General features: G+C 35.3%; 1 long non-coding RNA gene across 1 annotated transcript; it reads right to left on the bottom strand.

Annotated features, from left to right (window-relative positions):
- Positions 1–1,082: 1,082 nt before the first annotated feature.
- On the bottom strand, positions 1,083–23,156 carry LOC121382135. Its single transcript, XR_005959124.1, has 4 exons — positions 22,848–23,156; positions 20,655–20,738; positions 8,222–8,239; positions 1,083–1,816 (listed from the first exon to the last, which is right to left on the bottom strand). It is a non-coding gene; the product is annotated as an uncharacterized LOC121382135 (long non-coding RNA).
- Between the last annotated feature and the right edge of the window lie 268 nt (positions 23,157–23,424).

Here is a 23,424-nt window from a genome sequence, read left to right as displayed (position 1 = left end):
ATGCTGTGCGGTGTCGTCCAAGCACACGTTCCTTTCCATTTTTGTGTTATTACAATTCATGTCGGTGTCTTATTACATACAATTCAAGGCAGCTCTGGTTATTACAATTCAGGGCAGTTTTTATTACAATTCAAGTCAGTATTACAATTCAGGGCAGGTTTTATTACAATTCAAGGCAGGCATTACAATTCAGGTAATGTATTAGAATTCATGGCATTACAGGGTTCAAGGCCGAGTCCACAGCTTCTGATATATCATGGATTTACTGTACACACAAAACACTTTTTTATGGTACATATTGCATGATACATTATATCCAACTATTCACAACAAATTAAACGTGGTTTGGTCTGAATGTATCTTTATTTCAGTATATACATGTAGGTCATCATGAGATACAAACAGGTTTTTGGGCACAATTTAGAGAGGGTGGTTCTATCTCATAAACATTGAAATACGTTTATATCAGGTGTTTTTTCACACATCATCTTCGTTTATTTTATTATTACTATGTTTTATTATTACTACCCGATCAAAATGGCCATGTTAAGGCAGCTTCCTTTTGTTCATTCATGAACTCACTTTGGCGAATTACAGAATGGAAGATCGTTTCCCTTTAAGATTCTCATAGAAGAATTTGTTTATAATTTGTATAATACACTGAAAGAAGATGTTTCTAAAACTACTCAATAACTATCATTATTATTATTAAGTACTGCTACTAGTTCTGTATTATAATTATTTACATCCCCAAATGCATTTTTTTTATTAACTATGTTGTTTTCCAATGTTAATATTACTTTTACTACAATAAGGAGCATTACTGCTAAAACAACAATAACATTAATATCATTGCTGCTGATATTTCTATAAGCCTACCTCATGATAACATTTAAAAGTCACATTCTTTGGCAGATGATTTCATTCTACAACCCAACGGCATCCATTCAAAATAAGATGGAGCACGAATTACGATTTGGACCAATACCATGTTACTATATCTGTACCAGATTACTAATTGCTGATGCATGTTTCCTCCCTATATCCCTACCCTCCCTCCCTCCCTCCCCCTCTCTCTCTCTTCCTTCGTCCCTCCAAATGTCAAAATAAAATATGCTAGACATCATATAGCTGTAATTTAATATATATATTGGTCATTTCAATATTAAAGAAAAACACAAATAAAGAAAATGGTGTCAACATGTTAATAAATACAGCTTTCAAAATTCTGTCAAATAAATACTGATAACATGCTCTACACTACATTTTTACAACAGGTTAACAAACTGTTTTATTTTAAATATTAACCCAACAGACGGTTGGACGGAAGTGATTGGACTGTTGCATAGATGATGATTTAGGCCCCCGGCAAAGGTTAATACTACCGTCCACAAGAGTAGGAAGATTCCAAAATGTGGGGCGCGCGCGCACACACACACACACACGCACACGCACACACGCACGCGCGCACACACACACACACACACACATGCACCACCCTTAGGTCCAACCGTGCTACGCCCCTGAGGGATGGGAGATACGGTGGCAACACGTTATTAGCATCACTTGAATTTCATACGATTTAGAAATGTTCTTCAGGTTCAGTTGTCATCATCTGTAAAACATCACAGCAATTCGCTTTGCTATCAAAAGATAGTGCTAATAAATCAGTCATGGTAAATGAGCTTCAAACAGAAAAAACGACGAGAGTTCGGTAGAAGAAATCCAACGTCGTGGTTGTGAAGCGTTGTTTACACCGTCATTAGATACGTGAAACCCGCAAGTACACATGTCGTTGATACAATCGTTGTAGAGCCTGAAAAGAACAACATAGAAAAACAGACTATAGATGCGTTCACACTTACACTTTAAACTGGTTAACTAAAGTGGTGTAACTAATTAAACCACTTTAAAATGTAAGTGTGAACGCGATCTTTTCACGATACCGGTAAACTAAAGCGGTATAGATAAATAGACCGTGGGCCCACTATAACCCCCCTGCCCCCCCCCCCCCCATAGGGATTTTTCAAAAGGAGTATATCTTTGAAGCCTATCCATAGACATATTCAAATCAGCTTGTCTGCAAAGCAATCTGTTGGTGGGTGTGCCTGTAGGGCACGTTTGAGTGTAGGCACCCTATTTATTTTTAATTCTGGTGAATGTATCCCACAAAAACCCCACAAAAAAACCATTTCGCATCTGACTAAGCATAGTGAGTCAATGAATTTGAAATGTCCTGAGTATTACAAACATAGTATATGAAAAAACTGCATGGCAATGTTGAAGTTAACATGCATACATATGTTGAACAGGTTTAAGACCAAATTATGAATGCTATTCATGCTAAATTGCATGTTCATAACAACAAACCACAAAGCAATGCAATATATGTGGTATGGATATAGTATCGGGGGTATACTCACCAGCAAAAGTTACATAGTTCCCGATATACATAATTCTCAGTGTACATGTGTATATATACATACCGTACCTAAAACATCCTGATCCTTTTATTATTGTATTTTATTTAATATACTTAAATATGGTGCAGTACATGCTGTCTAAACCATTTACATGGATATTTTGAATATATTTATATTACACACAAGTCTTACAAACATAAAAAGTGAATTTACATACCATTCTAGGCAAGTCTGCATTACATATACAATTTATCTATCTCACAACAGTTCATCTTACAACAGTTAGATTTTTGTTGCTTTTTGTAATATTTTAGAATTGCAGTTCTATTTATATTATGCTTAACTTATGTATTGGTGTATATAATTGATATCTACATAGAATATTGTCATCAGGCAAATATCTAGCACTATAAAAATCTAACTTTCATTCCCAGTTCTCAATCATTTTATGTGACCCAAATATAATATATGTGAAGTTTACAATTTTCTATTTCTACATCCTTCCTTTTATTCTATAAAGTAGATGTTAATAACAATTACAAAACAATATAATATGAGGTATGAATAATTATATACTTCTCAAAATAAGTTACTAGTAAGCAATGCCAGAAATGTATTAAGTTTTATGTATACACATACTTAGGATTGCCGGAAGCTTTTATTATTAAAAAAACAAATTGACCTGGCTTTTTTCTACATGTATAACATATTGAGGCTTCATTATTCAAATATGGTTAAGTATATGGAGTTTATATACTATGTTCACAAATTTATGAAGATGTCCCTCTGTTCTTAGTACCAGCCAATTATAAGTACCTTTCCTCGGCAAGTGTGTTAAAACATTTACAATTCATCTATCTCACAGAAGCTTGTACTATTTTTAAAAACATATTTGTATTTAAATTGTGCTTAATTTATGCTTAGGTTTATATAATTGACATCAGATATAGTCATCAGGCATATCTAGCACTTGACTTTCTTTTCTATTTCAGTCTTATATAATGTCTATTATGTTCACAATATCTGCAATTTCTTATTTTTCCTCTGGGCCGTTGCTCTTGTTCCTCCCTCAATATGTTAACAGCTCTTGCATTATCAGATCACAAAGATTACACTTCAATGTCTGTACATTGCTGCCAGTTCACCATCCCAGATACGTAAAGTTTTATACACTCAACTTGGCATGAAGAGGCATCTTATAGATGTGCACAGCATCATTAAAGATGCAGGGAAGACACCAACTAGCAATTTCAGCTGTGCTTGCCATTACTGGCTATGATACCAACAGTACTTTTATGCAGAATGGAAAACTGGAGGTTTTGAATATTCTCAAGCAACACCAAAACTTCCTTGAAATGTTGTTAGCTCATGGAAGTTCAGCAAAAATTGATGTTCATATATTTAAGAAGCAGATCATTTCATATACCTTCTCTATTGGAAGTGCAGGTGCGAATAACATCCAAAACATCATGACTTGAGAAATATCTGGAAATGTTTGTTGCCAAACCAAGGATAATAATATTGAACTACAGTAGAATATAAATCAGCCTTCCCCACTCTACATGTATGTATTCACTGAGAATGCTCTGAGAATGCACATAAAGAGAACAAATTGCCAAGTTGTCATTTGGTATCAGTCATTCCAGGCAGTCCAGGCTATTCCCCAACCAAATTGTCATATGGCTGAGAAATTTTAGAAGGAACACTAGAGATGAAATAGTAATATTATACTATGAGCGCTGATGGACATACTGATGGAGGAACCAGAGCAGAGTCTGGAGAAGGAGAATACCAGAAATTGTGAACATGACAGATATTTTAATTGCATGAAAATGCAAAGGAATATCAAAGGAAGTCTTCCTAGACAATATTTGATGTAGAAACTAATTATATACACCTGAGCATAAGTTAAGCACAATGTAAATATAAAGGCAAATCTAAAAATATTACAAACACAGACCAGTATAAGATGAACTTCTGTCAGATAGATGACTTGTACATGTAATGCAAAAGAAATTATGGTAGGTACACAAAACTGATGCTTTAAATTTTTAACACTGGTGTTTAGTAAAGAGGGACATATTCATAATACTGATGCACATACATGTATACTCAACAAAATTAATTAAGCGCTAGTAAACTTTCTTATATTATAATATAATTCTTTGTTACTGTCATATTATTTTAGCATGTTTTGGTCATATATATGGCTTCTATACATTGTTTCAGTAAGCCTTTACTGGTTATACACGCAAAAGACACTGGGTATTTCACATACTTATGAAAAATATTGAAATGAGCATTAGGTAAGTATTTGTTACACATTTGTTCAGAATGTTTTTTGTCATTGTGTTCCCTCAAAATTGTTATTTAAATCATTAAGTTGAAGAACATGCCACAATGCTGACAACTTTCAACGGAAGAAGTTGTATTTCCCCCCACATTTAAAGGAAAATGCTAAAATATCTATTGGACCTTAATTAATTCTGTATAATTATATAGGCAGATATACTGAACCATATTTGAATAATGCTGCCTCAATATATTAAATACAATGCAATTTTTAATAATGAAAGGTTCAAGCAGCCCAAAATATGTGTAAATATAGAAAATAATGCAGTTCAGGCATTGCTTAACTTTTGCCGATGAGTATATCATTATTCATACCACATATTGCATTGTTATTTGGTTTGTTACTATTAACATCTAGTATAGGATGAATATCATTCATTTTGGCCTTAAATCTGTTAAAAATTTATATGGATGACAACTTTATCACTATATTTAATTTTTCAATATAGTGTTTTTGGGACAACGGTACCCCCATTCAAATGGCGATATTTTTTTAATCCACCAACATTTTTGCTGCAGACAAGCAGATATTAAATTCATATATAATGAGGTATCTAAAAATACTTGTCTCCAAAAATCCCGGGGGGGGGGGGGGGGGGGGGGAGAGGGTTTCGGTATCTGGCCCATGGACTAAAAGCACTTCGGTTTGTGGTTCAGTTAAACCGGTATAACTAAACCAGTTTAAAAAGTAAGTGTGAACGTGCACTTTTCACTGTGCCGGTATAACTAAACCAGTATAGCAAAAACACTTCGGTATGTGGTTTAGTTAAACTGGTATAACTAAAACAGTTTAAATGTAAGTGCAAAGTGTTTTAGTACAACCAGTATACGGCACAAGTGACAGTGACGTCACAATCAGAATAGGCAGTAAATATATAGAGAATACTAAACGAGTTCCCGTGTGAGACCGTTGCAACGAGTCGTGATGTACGATTAAATACACACGAGTTGTATTACAAATGGTCTCACACGGGAAATAGTAGAGTATTTTATTTATTACAGTGTACATCAATGAAAACAAATAGCACCTAGTGACTTCCAAAATAACTAAACAAGACATGAAAATGGCCAGACTAAAGACCGGAAATGTTTTTTACATCATATTGTGGTCACTTTCCTTTAGCTATTTATCAATGAAACTTTGTATTCCTACGCCACACATCTATCCATGAAGTTTACACAAACAATATTATAACTTATTACCTTTTAGATCAATGCATACCACAAGTACACCGTGTCATTTGCGGGAAAATACAGGATTTGCGGGAAAATACAGAATTTGTCGGGGTGTACGAAATGTCACGTGACTTGCTCGACTGGTTGTACGAAAATACAAACAGCGGAGGAGACCGACGACATTTTCTCCAACACGCCTCACTGATTAAATGTCTTGAAAGTCTTGAATTCATTATGAATGGGAATACCACAATTCGGTATTTTTACTGTTTATTTGAAGATTTCTTGAGCACGTTTGGCCAAAAAATGTGCTAGATTTGTGTGTTTCGCGTATTAAAAGCTAATGCTAGAATACAGCATTGCGTAATCAGTTACCGTGTTAGAACATGGGCTAATTATCACAAACCTATTTTAAGCAATAACTTGACATGCTTTTTTACAGGTTCTACAAGTTAGTATAACACGACAAATACTTTTGTTCGGCTGCGGGTGTTCAATTATGTTTTCACAATACGATTACAGCATAATCATAAATGTTCAAAACACGGTGTTAATAAGGCGATGTGAATTGTCTCCCTTGATATAAAACCACCCGGAATCCTTGTTGACGCCCTTAATATCCAAACGGCTAACAACCCCCCCCCCCCCCCCACCAGTAATACCTTGCATAGCTATTTGTTAACAAATATATTTTGAGGAATTTGATGTTACATTGTGTTGTATTATTAAACTAAAACTCAAAATGTTTGTGTACTTTATTTAAAAGTTTGACTGTTAGTGTAATTTTAGTTTAATTATAAAACAAAGATCTAAAAGGTAATAAATTCGTTACTAATAATATTCAAGGCTAAACAAAATTATTAAAATATATATTTTGTTAAATCATGCTGCTAACATTACTGATAAAAACTGACAGCAACTATTTTTCCGATATAAAAATATTAATCGAAAGAACGATGGGCACACTTTTTACATGAAGATCTATGCGAAGCTGTACTGCGTGACGCAGTCGATCGCATGATCAGAGGTCATGACCTCTTAAAAGACGTATTCCACCATGTGAAGATACAATAAATATCACATGGGTATCTCTTACATCGCGGTGTCATAAAAGCAAGTTAGCAACGGCCTAATAGACTCGTAGACCACTGTTGTTTTGATGTGTTGCGCAAGTGCCGATAATTGCACTGTTAATCGCATGAACGATCGTCATTTCCAACCAAATGTGTTTTAGCTAAACCAGTACAGTTTAACTTGTGTAAGTGTAAACACAGCTTATAATATAATTAGAGATGTTTTGTTATCTCGTCCGAAAACTGATCCAACGAGAAAGTCGGTGTGGGCTCGATCCCCGTCGGTGGGCCCATTTGGGCTATTTCTCGTTCCAGCCAGTGCACCATGACTGGTATATCAAATGCCGTGGTATGTACTACCCTGTCTGTGGGATGGTGCATATAAAAGATCCCTTGCTGCTAATCGAAAAGAGTAGCCCATGAAATGGCGACAGCGGGTTTCCTCTCTCAATATCTGTGTGGTCCTTAACCATATATCTGACGCTATATAACTGTAAATAAAATGTGTTGAGTGCGTCGTTAAATAAAAATTCCTTCCTTTCCTTCCTTCAAAAGAGAAATTAAAGAACAGATGTTCGTAGACTACGTCATTAGTTCAGACGTACTGGTTTCTCTTCTCATAATACATAATACAGAATTTACCAACAAAACATTATTTTAATTTTTACCACACATTCAAGGATAGAAGTCGTTCTTAATGATCATTATTTTTCTACAAAGTGAGCGTTGTGGGGCTAATTCCAACGTATGCTTGCAAATAATTTAATCATGAACTTTTACAAAAAATAAATACGATTTCTATATTTTCACTGTAGTTAAAATACAGTGAAAATATTACTGTTCATCTGATATGACTTTTATGGTTTCTGCAGATCTATATATTTCATAGCTATGTATAAAATAAACATATTTATTTATATATTGTAGCCACTTTAAAGAGTGAGTTTCCATATACACATGTATGTGCTTTTTTTGTGCCGGAATAGACGTTTTATGCGTGCGTTTCCCCCATACGACAACCTGCATTGCCCCCGACCGACTCAGCACCGCCCCACATCTGCAAACGTAGAAAAGGGCCCTAGAACGTGTCCGGATAATATAGACTTGTTAGCAACTAAATTACATACTAATAAGGTAGGTCGCATTATTTTTACTTTAATAAAAAATAATCATAATAAATTTTAAAAAAGAAGCTACCTGCATTGTCACCACTTTCTGAAAAAAAAGATATAGAAAGTATTTAAACAATTGAAAGCAATTTCAATATGATCATGAAATACAAGAATTAGACAAGATTTTTAGGAATAAAAACAAAATGAATTTATGCAATCCGCTAACACATTTAAATGTTTATATTTACTAGTATGTTGATTCAGAATATGCTAATAAATTGTAAAAATATTAATACATTTGTATGTATGGATGTATGTATGTGCGTGTGCATGCTGTGTGTTCGTGTATGAGAATGTGAGTATGTGTTTGTGTGTGCGTGTGCGTGAGTGTGTGTGTATGTGGAGGTGTATGCATGAACGTGCGCGTGTGTGTGTGTGTATGTGTGTGTGTGTGTGTGTGTGTGTGTGTGTGTGAATGCATATGTAAGTATGTACGCATTAAAGGGACATTCCCGAGTTTGCTGCATTATAAGATGTTTCCGACTAATAAAATATTTCTACGATTAAACTTACATATTAAATAGATTTTCTTGTTTAGAGTATCAGTGTCTGTATATTCAATATGTTTCTTGTCGTCTCAATATTTGTAATAAGCCCAAGCTGGATTTTGTCTTCAAATAATTTCGTACGTACGAAAAAATGTTTTTAGGAAAAAAATGAAATTTAACCTAGTACAAATATTAGAACGATCGGAAACACGTTTAATATACAGCCACTGATATTTTATTCGGAAAAATATATTTGATATGTAATTACAGTCGTCAAAAATTCTCTGTTCGTCGATAACATCTTTAAAAAATTGCAGCAAACGTGATCTAATAACTCAAGACTATAAAGTAGGAGGACTCAAAATGTTAAATGTAAGTAACTTCATGATCGCTTTGATACGAAGATTGTTTGTGAATAATTCAAAGTGAGTTTGTCTTTTTAAGTCTATTACCAACATATCAACAAATGAATTAATAATATATGGAGATTATTTCATAACGGGAAAAGCCAACCAACTTCCAAATGAGTTTTTGAGAGATACATTACTTTGTTGGGAAAAAATAGAAAATAAACATAATCCTGAAAGTGTAAACGATATTTTATGTACTAATATCTGACATAATAGTGAAATACTTATAGATCAAAAACCATTTGTATTTAAAAATTATGCCAGCAAAGGAATTATTTTCATGAGTAAATTCAATGAAAATGGTGATATTTTGTCTTATGATAAATTTATAAATATACATCATACAACAACAAATTTCATATACCATGTTTCACTGGTAAAAGCAGTACAATCATACATTAAAAATTTAGATGCTTTGAAAGATGACAGTTTCACAAAAACAAGTAAACCCATTCTTCCATTTAAACTACAACTATTGATAAAAAGCCAAAGAGGATGTAAAGATATGTACGATTTAATAAACTTCAATGTCAAATGTCAAAATCATAAATTAAATACAAGAATCGAGGATTTATTTTTGACAACAAGTGATTGGGAACAGTACTATTTGCTACCTTTTCAGTGCGTGAACGATTCAACGTTATTATGGTTCCAATATAGATTATTTCAAAGAATTTTAGCTACTAATACATTTTTACACATGATTCGCTACGTCGATTCGAATACGTGCAATTTATGTAGTAATTATCCTGAAGCCATATCACATTTATTCGTAGTGTGTAATGAGACCAAAAACTTATGGGATGCAGTACAAGCCTGGATATTAACTGAGAAAAGGAATATAATATAAATAATGAAAAAGATAACTTTCTTAATTGGTTAATAATTAATATAAAATACTATGTTTACTGTAAAAAATACAATTTTTTTTTAGAAATCACTACCATGAAAAATATATTGCCAAATTGTTTAAATAGAAAGATATATTCTATTTAAAAATTGCCATTATGAAAAAAATATTAAAGAAAGGGCCCATGGTTCAACCTCTTTAATGAATGATATAAATACAACACACACACACACGCAGGCACGCACGCACACACACACACATATATAGCTATTATGAAAATAGAATGTATACATATACATGTAGCAATGTATATTAAGACTGATTTAGCGCATGGCTTGTTTGGAGATCGCAGGGTGTCAGGTTTTATATAATTTAAAACAACCTTTTTTCTTCTTATGCCATCTATCTCTGTCTTGTATTCTTCTTCTTCTTCTTCTTCTTCTTCTTCTTCTTCTTCTTCTTCTAAATCTTCTAAATCTTCTCCCTTCTGATTCTCTTCCTTCTTATTCGCTATTTTCTCTGTTTTGTTTTAAATTTCGGATCATAGAAATATATAACTAGATTATAGATCACTGTCCATGTTCAACTGTATGCATGTGTTGAACTTTAGTCTGAATCAGTTTCTGTTAGTTTTGTTATTTTAAACACATTTGGTTGTTGCTTAGAACATGGATATATATGTAAAGCAGTGACTCGAGGCTCTCAACCCCGACACTGCTATATGATATGGGACAATAAATATTTATTTAAAAAAAGAAAACGACGCTTACAGCGTTATAATCGCCATTTTGGTTTTATGGACTGGTAGTCTTGATGCAAGATAACTCTTTTAATTTGATTAATTTCGCTACAGAGGGAACAATAAGAAAATAATCAACACTGATCTCATATAGCAAGACAATACCAGTCCATGAAACAAAATGGCGGCCATAAACGTCGTTTTCTTACTATGGTTTGTATTACAGTTTTATTTATTTCTAAACCGAATATTTTTTTTCAATTAAACACAAGAATTGTAGTTTTTTTTTCTCCAAAACACGTTTTGTTTTCTTCTTACGTCAAACCAAACCGAAATTATTTACAGAAAAACAAAAAAACCCCACATTTCTATAGGAGGATGGGACGGACTATAGAGTAGTCATATCTCAATAAAATACACAACTGTCACGGTACATGCTCTTAAATTTGTTTCGCCTGTGGCGATTTTAATTGTGTTAGAGGGCCGTGTGCAGTTTATTGCCCGTAGCCCAGATGGGCAACTTGTTACGTAATACTTCGCACGATCGGACATTCCAATATGCACTTAGTCCAGCTGCGGAGGCCATGTGGCGAGTAGTTACGTAATACCTCTGCGAGTGCGGTTTTACAACCGTGATTTTGGCGACGATGGCGTCAGTAAGTCTGACGATCAGAGAGAAATAATACCGACTCTAGTAGAGTCAGACTATGAGATGATACGTGAGGTACCGCCTTGTACTCCCAGGCAAAATCCTGATTTGGAATAAATAGCTAGGATTTAGAGATATCTAGGAGAACGAATTAGGACGGCTCCAGGGGATCACGAACGTAGTCCGTTAGGACTTGGTAAATATCATTTCTGCTCTGTGTATAACCTTGATGTGATTGATGTGACTTTAAATATTTTAATACTGTATTATACCAATATTCTTTAGACAGTGTCTTCGGTCATCTGACGAAGTAAATCGTAGACTTTTTGTTCTAACATTATATGAGTATTTGGTAATATAAGCTTAGCCAGTCATCCTAGTAGACCCTAGGTAAACTGTAGGTTATTGTCTTTATTGTGATAAGTATTAATTCTGTGTCACCAGGTTACTGAATGAGTAGTTAGGGTTAATTAAAAATTAACCCGTTAGGAATAGAGCTGTAATTCCTTTATTAATTAAGTTCCCCAAGAAGCGTTCCTAAATTATCACACGTTACTGAACGAGTAGTAAGGGTTAATTAAAAATTAACCAGTTAGGAATGGTGTTGTAATTCCTTTATTAATTAACTTCTCCTGTAAGCGTTTCTCAATTATCACACGTGTGGGTGTGGTGTAACGGTGAAGTGATTCGCATATTGTGTAACTAGACACCTAGAGATTAACTAATTCAGTGATCAATTCTGGGTTGTTATTATTGCTGTTATTAATTTACTACTACGGCTGTACATTTGTCAGCGTAGATTAATACAGATTCCAAAGTGTATTGTGTTTTTGTTGTGTTTCTAGAGAACTAACGTGCTATAAATATATATACTTTATATAAGATCGTATCTCTGATCATACCTAGAGACGAGCCATACTAGGGTTAACAGCCTGTTACAGAGAGATCTAAAAGATATACAAGTAGGAGAGACATTTTGATAATCGTGTTTTATTCGGTTACGGGAATTATAGAATCCCCGTGACAGGAGTAGAAAATTGGGGGCTTGTCCGGGATCTGAAACGGGATATGCATATTTAAAAAAGTATTGTTTGTAAATGGGGGCTTTATAAATTATTTTTACAAATAACCAGAAGTAGCACGTTGTTCACTAGAAAATTAATTAATATTAAGTGCGTCATATCTAAACATGGATAAGAATTTGCTGGATAGGCCTACGCTCAGTGTAGTGGAGATTAAGCGAGCACGTAAGGCCGAGTTAGTTGAAATCGCGGGTGAGCGAGAAATTGATTTAACATCAGCTAAAACCTTAGGAGATATAAGGACAATTATTATCCAGGAAGTTTTTGGTGATAGTCCTGTTATGGAAGACAGTGAGATTGTTCCAGAGATAGAGATAAATGAGTTAAGTGTGGAACAACAATTAGCTTTTAAAAAGCTTGAGTACGAAAGAGAGCAACGTGCATTAGATAGAGAGAGAGAGAGAGAGAGAGAGAGAGAGAGAGAAAAAGAAGGTAGAGATAGAGAAGATAGAGAGAGGGATAGAGAAGATAGAGAGAGGGATAGAGAAGATAGAGAGAGAGAGAGAGAGAGAGAGAGAGAGAGAGAGAGAGAGAGAGAGAGAGAGAGAGAGAGAGAGAGAGAGAGATAGGGATAGAGAACTCCAGTTAGCAAAATTAAAAGTGGAACATGAGTTAAAGTTGAATACTGAAGAAGTCAGACGAGAAGCCGGAAATGGGTTTAACATGTCGGAGGCTTATAGATCAGTGCCGGTATTTGATGACCAGGAGATAGATATGTTCTTTCAACTTTTTGAACGGGCCGCTAAGCAGCTAAATTGGCCGCAGTCTAAGTGGACATTGTTAGCCGTTTCTAAGTTTAAGGGGAAGGCTAGTATAGCTTATAATTCAATGAGTGATGAGCGAGCAAGTCAGTACGACTTAGTTAAGGCTGCAGTGTTGAGGGCTTATGAATTACGACCTGAGGATTATCGTTTACGGTATAGCGAGTTGAGAAAAACGCAGAGTCAGTCTTATAGTGAGTTTGTGGCTAAGAAGGCAGGGATGTTTGATAAATGGGTGGTGTCTCATCAGGTAGAGTCATATACCGAGTTACGGGAGTTGTTGATCTTACAGGACATTAAAAATGGATTACCAGTTAGCTTACGTATTCACTTAGAGGATCGTGAAGTCAAAAAGATACAGGAGGCAGGCATAGTGGCAGATGATTACGTGTTAATACAGAAAGCTCAGGCAGTACCGGGTAGCTCTTTACAACAGGGTGATAAGAAGAAATTTCAGCCAGGTTTTTCCCGGGAAAGTAACTATCGGGGAGAGTCATCTAGTTGGTCAGCTAGTCAGGCAAGGAATGTACCTGGTGGGCAAAGTAAGGATAGGCCTGCATTATCAGCCAATGCACGAACTTTTCGTCCACATTGCAGTTACTGTAAAAAGGATAACCATCTTATTGGGGACTGTTTTAAAAGGAAACGCGATAATGCGCAAGTGGTCGGTTTAGTGAGGTCAGCTCCGTTAGCGAGAGAGTTAATGGTTAGTCCCATGGCAGAGAAAGTAAACCCGTATGTGTCCACTGGTATGGTTTGTGATGTGAAACAAGAGTTGTGTCCAAAGGCTATATCAATCTATAGAGATACCGGGTGTAGTCAGAGTTTGATCACGCAAGAGAGTTTAGCTGGTATTGAAAATTCAGACATAGGACGTAGTTTGGTTTTAACCTCGGTTACTGGAGAAAATATGGTTGTCAGGTTACATAAGGTTTTCTTGTGTTCGAAGTTTGTGACGGGACCAGTCGTTATGGGTGTTGTGAAGGACTTGCCTGTTGAAAACATAGGAGTTTTGTTGGGAAATGATTTCACTAGTCAGTGTTGTCAGCCGAAATGTGACCAACTGTTAATTAAAGACAGCACGTTACCAATAAAAGAGTGTGAGGTTGATGAGATTAGTTATCCTGCGTGTGTAAAGACTAGGGCTATGGCCAGTAGGTTAGCACGGGATCTAGAGGATATTTGTGATTTGTCTGATACGTGTGTGAGCCATGAAATTGGAGTGGATGAGGTTATCAGTAAAATGGTAGATAAGTCAACTGACAAATTAAATGTGGTGGAACCTGTTGATCTCCCGCAGAGGGTAATTGAACCAGCTGTCTTTGATAGAGGGGATTTACCTTGTAATAGACAAGAGTTAATTCTAGAGCAGGGGGCTGATCCAAATTTGTTGGCAGCTCGCACTACCTTGTTAACTGTGGACAAGGGAGTATTAATAAATAAGAGAGTTAGAGATCGGAGGTTGCCGGCGACCGAACTAGCTAGGAAGCAACTGAGCCATGCTCAGAGCAAAATAAAATCAGTGTTTGATAGGAAGGCTAGGAGTCGGGAATTTAAACCAGGGGATAAGGTGCTGCTGTACCTTCCCATTAAACGTGGTTCATTGCAGAACAGGTATTTCGGGCCCTATGTTGTGCGCAAACGGGTTAATGAGACAGGGTATGTGATAAACACTCCTGATAGGGTTAGGAAACGTAGGTATTGTCACATCAATTTGCTAAAAGGTTATTTTGACAGACTGCCGATAGTTCCAGAGAGACCGGTCCAAAATGAGAGACACTCAATTTCCTGTGATGACGTCAAGACTGCGGCGATCAAGTTGGCCAACGGCCAGATTCTAGCAGACTTGAACCCCCAAGCGAGCAAAGTTGACTACGTTGAAACAAGACAATGTTTCCATTTGTCAGAACCTTCCAAAAAACGGTTACCAATACCTTAAGCCAAGATGTGCGCTTGGAACCCAACGCTACACCGATTCGACATCATGCCTGTCGGAGAAAACCTGGAAAATGTGCGACGCTGAAAAAGAGGAAAACGAAGTTCCATTGGTCAGGTGAATGCGAGAAGTCATTCAACCGTCTCAAGCAGAGGCGCTACTCGTCTCCCGTGATGGCAGCACCAGACTACCGAATGCCGTTCAAGCTAGCTGTGTGTGCCAGTGACGTGGGTTCTGGAGCTGTGCTGTTCCCAGAAGATGAAGACGGACTGGACCATCCTAATGAAAGCCTCCAACCAGAGAGTTTTGAGATGGAGTCTTCTTCTGCAAGAATACCCAATTACCATTGAACATATCAAGGGCACATCCAATGTAATCGCTGATGCCCTGTCCCGAAGTTGAACGTTATGATAATGTGTTGACATTCTTTATTTTTGTTTTGTTTATATATATTTTATTTGTATACCAGGGACTCAGAGACTCAGTGTGATTACTGGTAGTCACCTTATTATTACATGTGTTATAAATGTCCGTATGCGTCGGTTAACGCACCTTTTTGTTTTAATGTAGTATATTTCCCTATTCCTAGAATAGTGGAAATATCCTTTTTGAGGTGGGGGTGTGTCACGGTACATGCTCTTAAATTTGTTTCGCCTGTGGCGATTTTAATTGTGTTAGAGGGCCGTGTGCAGTTTATTGCCCGTAGCCCAGATGGGCAACTTGTTACGTAATACTTCGCACGATCGGACATTCCAGTATGCACTTAGTCCAGCTGCGGAGGCCATGTGGCGAGTAGTTACGTAATACCTCTGCGAGTGCGGTTTTACAACCGTGATTTTGGCGACGATGGCGTCAGTAAGTCTGATGATCAGAGAGAAATAATACCGACTCTAGTAGAGTCAGACTATAAGATGATACGTGAGGTACCGCCTTGTACTCCCAGGCAAAATCCTGATTTGGAATAAATAGCTAGGATTTAGAGATATCTAGGAGAACGAATTAGGACGGCTCCAGGGGATCACGAACGTAGTCCGTTAGGACTTGGTAAATATCATTTCTGCTCTGTGTATAACCTTGATGTGATTGATGTGACTTTAAATATTTTAATACTGTATTATACCAATATTCTTTAGACAGTGTCTTCGGTCATCTGACGAAGTAAATCGTAGACTTTTTGTTCTAACATTATATGAGTATTTGGTAATATAAGCTTAGCCAGTCATCCTAGTAGACCCTAGGTAAACTGTAGGTTATTGTCTTTATTGTGATAAGTATTAATTCTGTGTCACCAGGTTACTGAATGAGTAGTTAGGGTTAATTAAAAATTAACCCGTTAGGAATAGAGCTGTAATTCCTTTATTAATTAAGTTCCCCAAGAAGCGTTCCTAAATTATCACACGTTACTGAACGAGTAGTAAGGGTTAATTAAAAATTAACCAGTTAGGAATGGTGTTGTAATTCCTTTATTAATTAACTTCTCCTGTAAGCGTTTCTCAATTATCACACGTGTGGGTGTGGTGTAACGGTGAAGTGATTCGCATATTGTGTAACTAGACACCTAGAGATTAACTAATTCAGTGATCAATTCTGGGTTGTTATTATTGCTGTTATTAATTTACTACTACGGCTGTACATTTGTCAGCTTAGATTAATACAGATTCCAAAGTGTATTGTGTTTTTGTTGTGTTTCTAGAGAACTAACGTGCTATAAATATATATACTTTATATAAGATCGTATCTCTGATCATACCTAGAGACGAGCCATACTAGGGTTAACAGCCTGTTACAGAGAGATCTAAAAGATATACAAGTAGGAGAGACATTTTGATACTCGTGTTTTATTCGGTTACGGGAATTATAGAATCCCCGTGACAACAACCATAATGTGGGATTGAATGTCAGTACAGTAGGATTGCCTGCCTGTAATACTGTTAACTTCCTGATACTGTGCATGAGGGTATTGATTTGCAGTCAATATTTGCTGTTACAATTTATTATATGTTCCCTTATTTCTTTACACGAGTGATTTAGTAAAGTACAAAAGCACATCAAGTTAATGGACCACTAAAGCACAACAGTGATTCACTGAATTTTAATAAAGTGCCACAAAATTCAAGGATCAATCACTATTACGGCGGCTGAGACGTATCCCAGTGATAAAGCGCTCGCTTGATGCGAGGTCGATTTAGGATCGATCCCTGTCGGTGGTCCCATTGGGCTATTTCTCATTCCAGCCAGTACACCACGATTGATATATCAAAGGCCGTGGTATGTACTATCCTGTCTGTGGGAAAGTGCATATTAAAGATTCCTTGGTACTAATGGAAAAATGTAGCGGGTTTTCTCTGTAAGACTTAGATTATATAGCCGATAATTAACAAATCAATGTGCTTTAGTGGTATCGTTAAACAAAACAAAACAGACAATCATTAGTGTATATAGTAGTAAAACAAAATAAATTCACTCCCCACTCCTCCATTTTACTTCAGTTTTAGGGAGAAATGCGTCAACCTTGATCGTTTAAACGCAATCTAATTAAAGTTAGGTCCACTATTACATGTGGATCTAACAGCAGCCAGTTGGAGCTCATGTCCACCAATGAAAACCTTACTTGCAGAATCATGCCAATGATTTAAAAATAATTTGAAAACATTCCGAATTATCCTGAGGGTATACGACATGTTTCGTGTGAATTACGAATGCCTTAAAACATGTTTTATTTTATTTATGTAAAACTGAAGACTGATTTAGTTTTTAAGATTTTTTTAAAATAAATAAATAATTTGTAATGCAAAATTCAAGACTGATAACCCATCCCGTACGTATTGGTATGGTTCCCTGTACTGCGGCTACTAAAATAGACTCGCCCGATATTTTTAGAATTTGTATGCTCCCAAATAACGTTATAAAAGGCGAAGTGTGATTGGTCAATATTTAAATTATTATTTACAGACGAAATGTTACTTGGACAGTGGAGACTACGCAGTGTTGTTAGCAATCTGATTAAAATTAGTTCTACTGTTCTAAATAAGGCATTCGTAATTCACATGAAACATGTCGTATACACTCAAGATAATTCGAGAAAAGATGTTGTAACGTTTCACATGAAGCTTTGCAGAAGTCGCAAGCATTAGAATCCATGTAATGTATCATATACAAAAATGTATTAGTAGTTAAGATTCTGTGTACTATTCTATACTGAAACCATGATAATGTTGTGTCTTTTACACATCGAAAAGGAATAACATAATACTTTTCCCATTTCTTTGTATCATACATGTATCCTTCATTTGCATATTTCAATTATGCTTTTGGAATGACAGTTTGTGAATTTAACATATCATACATATGTTTACAACCGCTTTTGTCTTTTAATAAATGTTTATCTTAAACGGGAAAACAGGATTTTTAAGATTTGTGAAAGTGTCATCGTTTATGTTTTCTAATTTGTTTATAAATGATTTAACAGCATTTGTTATTGACGCATATTCCAAGAAATTTTTATTTATATGATATTTTGTTATAAACTGTTCGTAGGTTAAAACATCACCTTGTTCGTTTAATAAATCATTAATAAATATGATACCATTATTGATATAATGTTTGTATAGAAATGGTTTGTTACCTATACATATTTTGCTGTTATTCCAGATATTAATACAGTGTTTCTCTCCAAAACCTATTGTGAATATATTCTATTTTGCGTGTTAGGAAATAATCACCTTGTTTAATCATGTCTGTTAACAATATGTTTGTAACTGACTTAAACAAAGTGATCCACTTTGAGTTATTTAAAAACATTCTTCGAATCCATGTACATTTCAATGCTGTTATAAAAGTATTTATGTTTATCATTTTAATACCACCCCTTTCATAATCTTGCGTTATTAAATTTCGTTTAAATTTTTCAGTTTTACTCTGCCAGATAAATTAAAAAAATAATGTATTTATATGTTTTATCAGAATTTCATTTGGATTCGGTAAAGCTATTAATAGTTGAGTTAACTTTGGCATTATTAACGTTTTCAATACTGTTATTCTTCCTAAAACCGTCAATCTTCTGCAAGACCATACTCTCATCAATTTTTGTACTTTTGATATTTTTGAATCATAATTCAGTTCGATTATATGTTCCATGTTCACTGAAAAGTTGATACCAAGCAGGTTAAAATGAGTTTGACCCCATTCTAACTTCCATCTCGTATGATGGAATACATCCTTAGAAAACCTTTTCGTTCCTATCCAAATAGCTTTAGATTTGGAAAAGTTTATTTTTAGGCCTGATATATATGCATAGTAGTCTAAAACCGAAAGTGTATTGTACAGGGACTCGGGAGAACCGTCAAGAATGAAACTTGTATCATCTGCATATTGTGAAATTAAATATTGTTCACCATCTATACTGATACCATTGATATTACTCGAGTTTCTTATTTTCAGCACATAAAATAAATATATAAGGTGATAAAGGATCACCTTGTCTACAACCTCTTTCTAATTTAAAAGATTCAGATAAAAATCCATTTTGTTTGACACTAGAGAGGGAGTTATTGTAAAACGTTTTTATCCAGTTTTTAATAGATGATTTGAAATTAAATATATCTAACACTTTATATATAAAGGACCAAGATAAAGAATCGAAGGCTTTTTCAAAGTCAATTAATAACAGCAATCCAGGAATATCATGTTCTTCAGTGTATGACATGATGTCATAAATTAATATAATATTTTCTCCAATATATCTTTCTTTTATGAAACCAGTTTGGTCTTTATCTATCAATTTGTCCAAAACACTTTTAATTCTGTTTGCAATACACCCCGATGCCATTTTATAAGTACAGTTTAAAAGAGTTAAAGGTCGCCAATTTTGAAAGAATTCTTTTGGTTTATATGGTTTTGGGATACATGTTATAATGCCTAGCTTTTGTACATGAGACATTTCTTTAACGGTATAGCTATAATTAATAGATCTAACTACATAATGTCCTATATCGATCCAAAAGAATTTAAAGAATTCAGCTGAATTGCAATATTTAACTGTTCAGCGGATAGGTGTATGGCCACTTCGCCAACTTACCACTGCCATTGATAGACAGCTCAGGATAGCGTTTTGAACTTTAATTGGATATTAGCCCGAAAATAAATTGAAATGAATAACGTTTGTTTTGTTTAACGACACCACTGGAGCACGTTGATTAATTAATCATCGGCTATTGAATGTCAAACATTTGGTAATTCTGACTCATAGTCATCAGAGGAAACCTGCTACATTTTTCCTAATGCAGCAAGAGATATTTTATATGCAATTTCCCACAGACAGGAAAAAACACACCACGGCCTTTGACCAGTTGTGGTGCACTGATTGGAACGAGAAAAAAAAGAAAGAAAGTTGAATGGATCCACTGAGGTGGTTCGATCCTACGACGCAAGCACCCCAGGCGAGCACTAAAACGACTGAGCTAAATCCCGCCCTTAATTGGATATTAGCCTGAAAATAAATTGAAATGAATATTTAATATTAATATTATTTACTAGTGATGTACCTGTAGTAGTGGTGGTATCCGTGCTGGTTTCAGTGCTGGTTTCAGTGCTGGTTTCATCACCGTTCTGTGTATTCACAGTTGCGGCTGGAATAAACAACATTTTATTTATTTATTTATTATTATTACTGATAAATGTATTACACTATCAGATGTTACGGGTCTTCTGGAGAAAGGTCCTTTCATTCATAATGTTTTTCCTCTCCTCAATTTTAAAATGGATTAAACTGTCCCAGAATGCAACTAAGTGTACTACTTCCTACGGAAGCGTATATCCGTCTTCAGTGAGCAGCTTTCTTTCTTTCGTTTACTTATTTTCGTGCTTATATCCAATTAAGTTTCAAGCACGTTGTCCTGGGCACATATCTCAGCTATCTGGGCTGTCTGTCCGTCCAGGACAGTGGGTTAGTTGTTAGTGAGAGAGAATAGGGTGTAGTGGCCTTAAACCTACGCACTGAATCGTTAAAACTCGCTCTGTGTGGGAGCTGGTACCGGGATGCGAACCCAGTACCAACCAGCCTTATGTCCGATGGCTTAACCACGACACCACCGAGGCCGGTCGTTAGAAGCCTGTATTCCTCTATATAATGAGGCTGCCAGTTTTATTGATGTCATTTAGTTAGTTAAACAGACTTCGCCTCGAGAATATTTAGGAGATAAACATCATCTGACGTCAGATTGGAGGTAGTTTATTTTGCATTTATCACTGCTAAATGACATTTCAAACCGAACGCGTTAACATGAGGTTTTAAATGTAACATTTAGCGGTGTTAAATGCACGATAAACTACCTCCAATATGACGTCAGATGATGTTTATCTCCATTCTACCATAGCTAAAAACGTGTTCAATGTTGGAACTATTTTTAATCCGTGGAGACAAAATTAGTGAATTGGCTAGACACGGCCATCTTTGTTGGGTTTGGTTCAGCCTTTATCTCCTATAATTCGATCGTCTGCTACTATTCTGTACCCGCTACATTTCGACGACAATTACTTTTTGCACGTTATTTTGGCTTTGTAAACAATAAATAAAACATATCCAACGGTAATTGTTTTTGATATGATATATTTGACAAAAGGTACTTTTTATTTCTTTCATCTTTGAAAACTTAAACTTAATATTTTGTCCAGAATCATGAGAAAAACAAATACCGACCTGCAAACAGAGTTGTCTGCTTGTTATAGAAATATGACAGGGGTCAAGGTTAGTAGACCAGTTTTTATTTTAATGTGACGAAGCATTGTAATAATATAGCTAATTTTGAATTTAAATGACGTCAGTATTCAAATGACGTCACTTTTTCTAAAAAATAGACCCCAAAACGTATTGAAGACACTGCATGTATTTTTAAAATCTGGAACTGGATACGCTATAATTATCTAGTGGAACTACTTTTTGACAATTTTTATTCAATGTTATGGTAAAAAGGAATCATATTTAATTAGCTTCTGGGACAGAATCAAAATAAAAACAGATTAGATCTAAAGTGACACCAAGACTTACATGATGACATAACCATCCAAATATTACTGTGATAAACATTAAGTACGTTTTTATGTTGTATGTGTTTAAAACTTAAGAACATGTCTTTATATGAATTTTAACTTTATTCATTATGAAGTCACATGCCAATTCATCGGTTTACGTTTGAAGCAAACGGACTATATACGGCGAGCACATGGTTATTATTCAACAAAGAACAGTCTAGTTTTGATTTTAACTGCACAGTTAAATTTCATTGTGATAGGGCTAGTTGAATTTGAGAGGGCTAGTAGTATTATTCTTCAACTGGCCCTGCTGGTGACCATGGTTTTCATGTTAATTTTCCACCCTGCCTTATTTGCGTATTGATACAGTTGTAAATCATTGTGGAATAGAGTTCGATTGGTTTTTTTAAATATAGTTAATATGTATAACAACAATATTAATGCATTTTGGAATTATAAGAATTGGATGTTATATTTTTGACATTCATGCGATGATAAACACCAAAACCGTTTTACACACTATGTATGAACGGCTTCGCGCTGACGCGCTACGCAATTCATACAGTGTCACTTGAGTGTGTAAAACAGTTTTGGTGTTTATCATCGCATGAACTTCAAAAATATAACGTTTAATTCTTAATTGTATTTAAACAGATTTGGACGTTAATGTTTCTATTTTATTTCAAGTAAAGTAAAATAATTCTCACCACAAATCAGCAGCAACAATACACAGAACAGACCTTGCTTTATGGTAAACATGTCGGATATTGGATACCTCTAACTCTGTGTCATCCAGGTGTCCAAATTCAGTGCGCAATGGCTTGAGATGGACAATAAACTTGTATAGATTAGTCTGACGTTGCTGTGAACACAGTAAATACATACTGATCGAATTTCATGCCAAGTGTAAATCGTGACATCTTTCAAATATATTGCACCAATCACCGTTAGCTCGAAAAACAACTGTGAATTTTTTTTTTTTTTTTTTTTTTTTTATAGTATTTTTTGTTTTACAAGTTTTATTGCCAGCCCCTTGTTTACAATTAGAACAACACATGCCAAGGGTAAAACATGGCTTGAGATACAATATATATGTGGGTTAGCGAGAAAATCTGGAAACCTGTGTAGAGTACAGTTAACGTGTTTCATGCTTCATTTCCGATCAGGGTCATTTGAAAGGTGTTTTAAGGTTGGTTCGAGACACATAAGGGTGTGTGATTTTAATCTACACCGCTTCCAACGCGCTTTCCTACCATTTTGTTTCTATCATCTGGAGAACAGACT

The sequence above is a fragment of the Gigantopelta aegis genome, chromosome 9 (genome assembly GCF_016097555.1).
Source record: "Gigantopelta aegis isolate Gae_Host chromosome 9, Gae_host_genome, whole genome shotgun sequence".
In the NCBI taxonomy this organism is placed as follows: Eukaryota; Metazoa; Mollusca; class Gastropoda; order Neomphalida; family Peltospiridae; genus Gigantopelta; species Gigantopelta aegis.
Note: the sequence above shows the minus strand (reverse complement) of the source record. Positions and strands in the feature narration are given on the sequence as shown.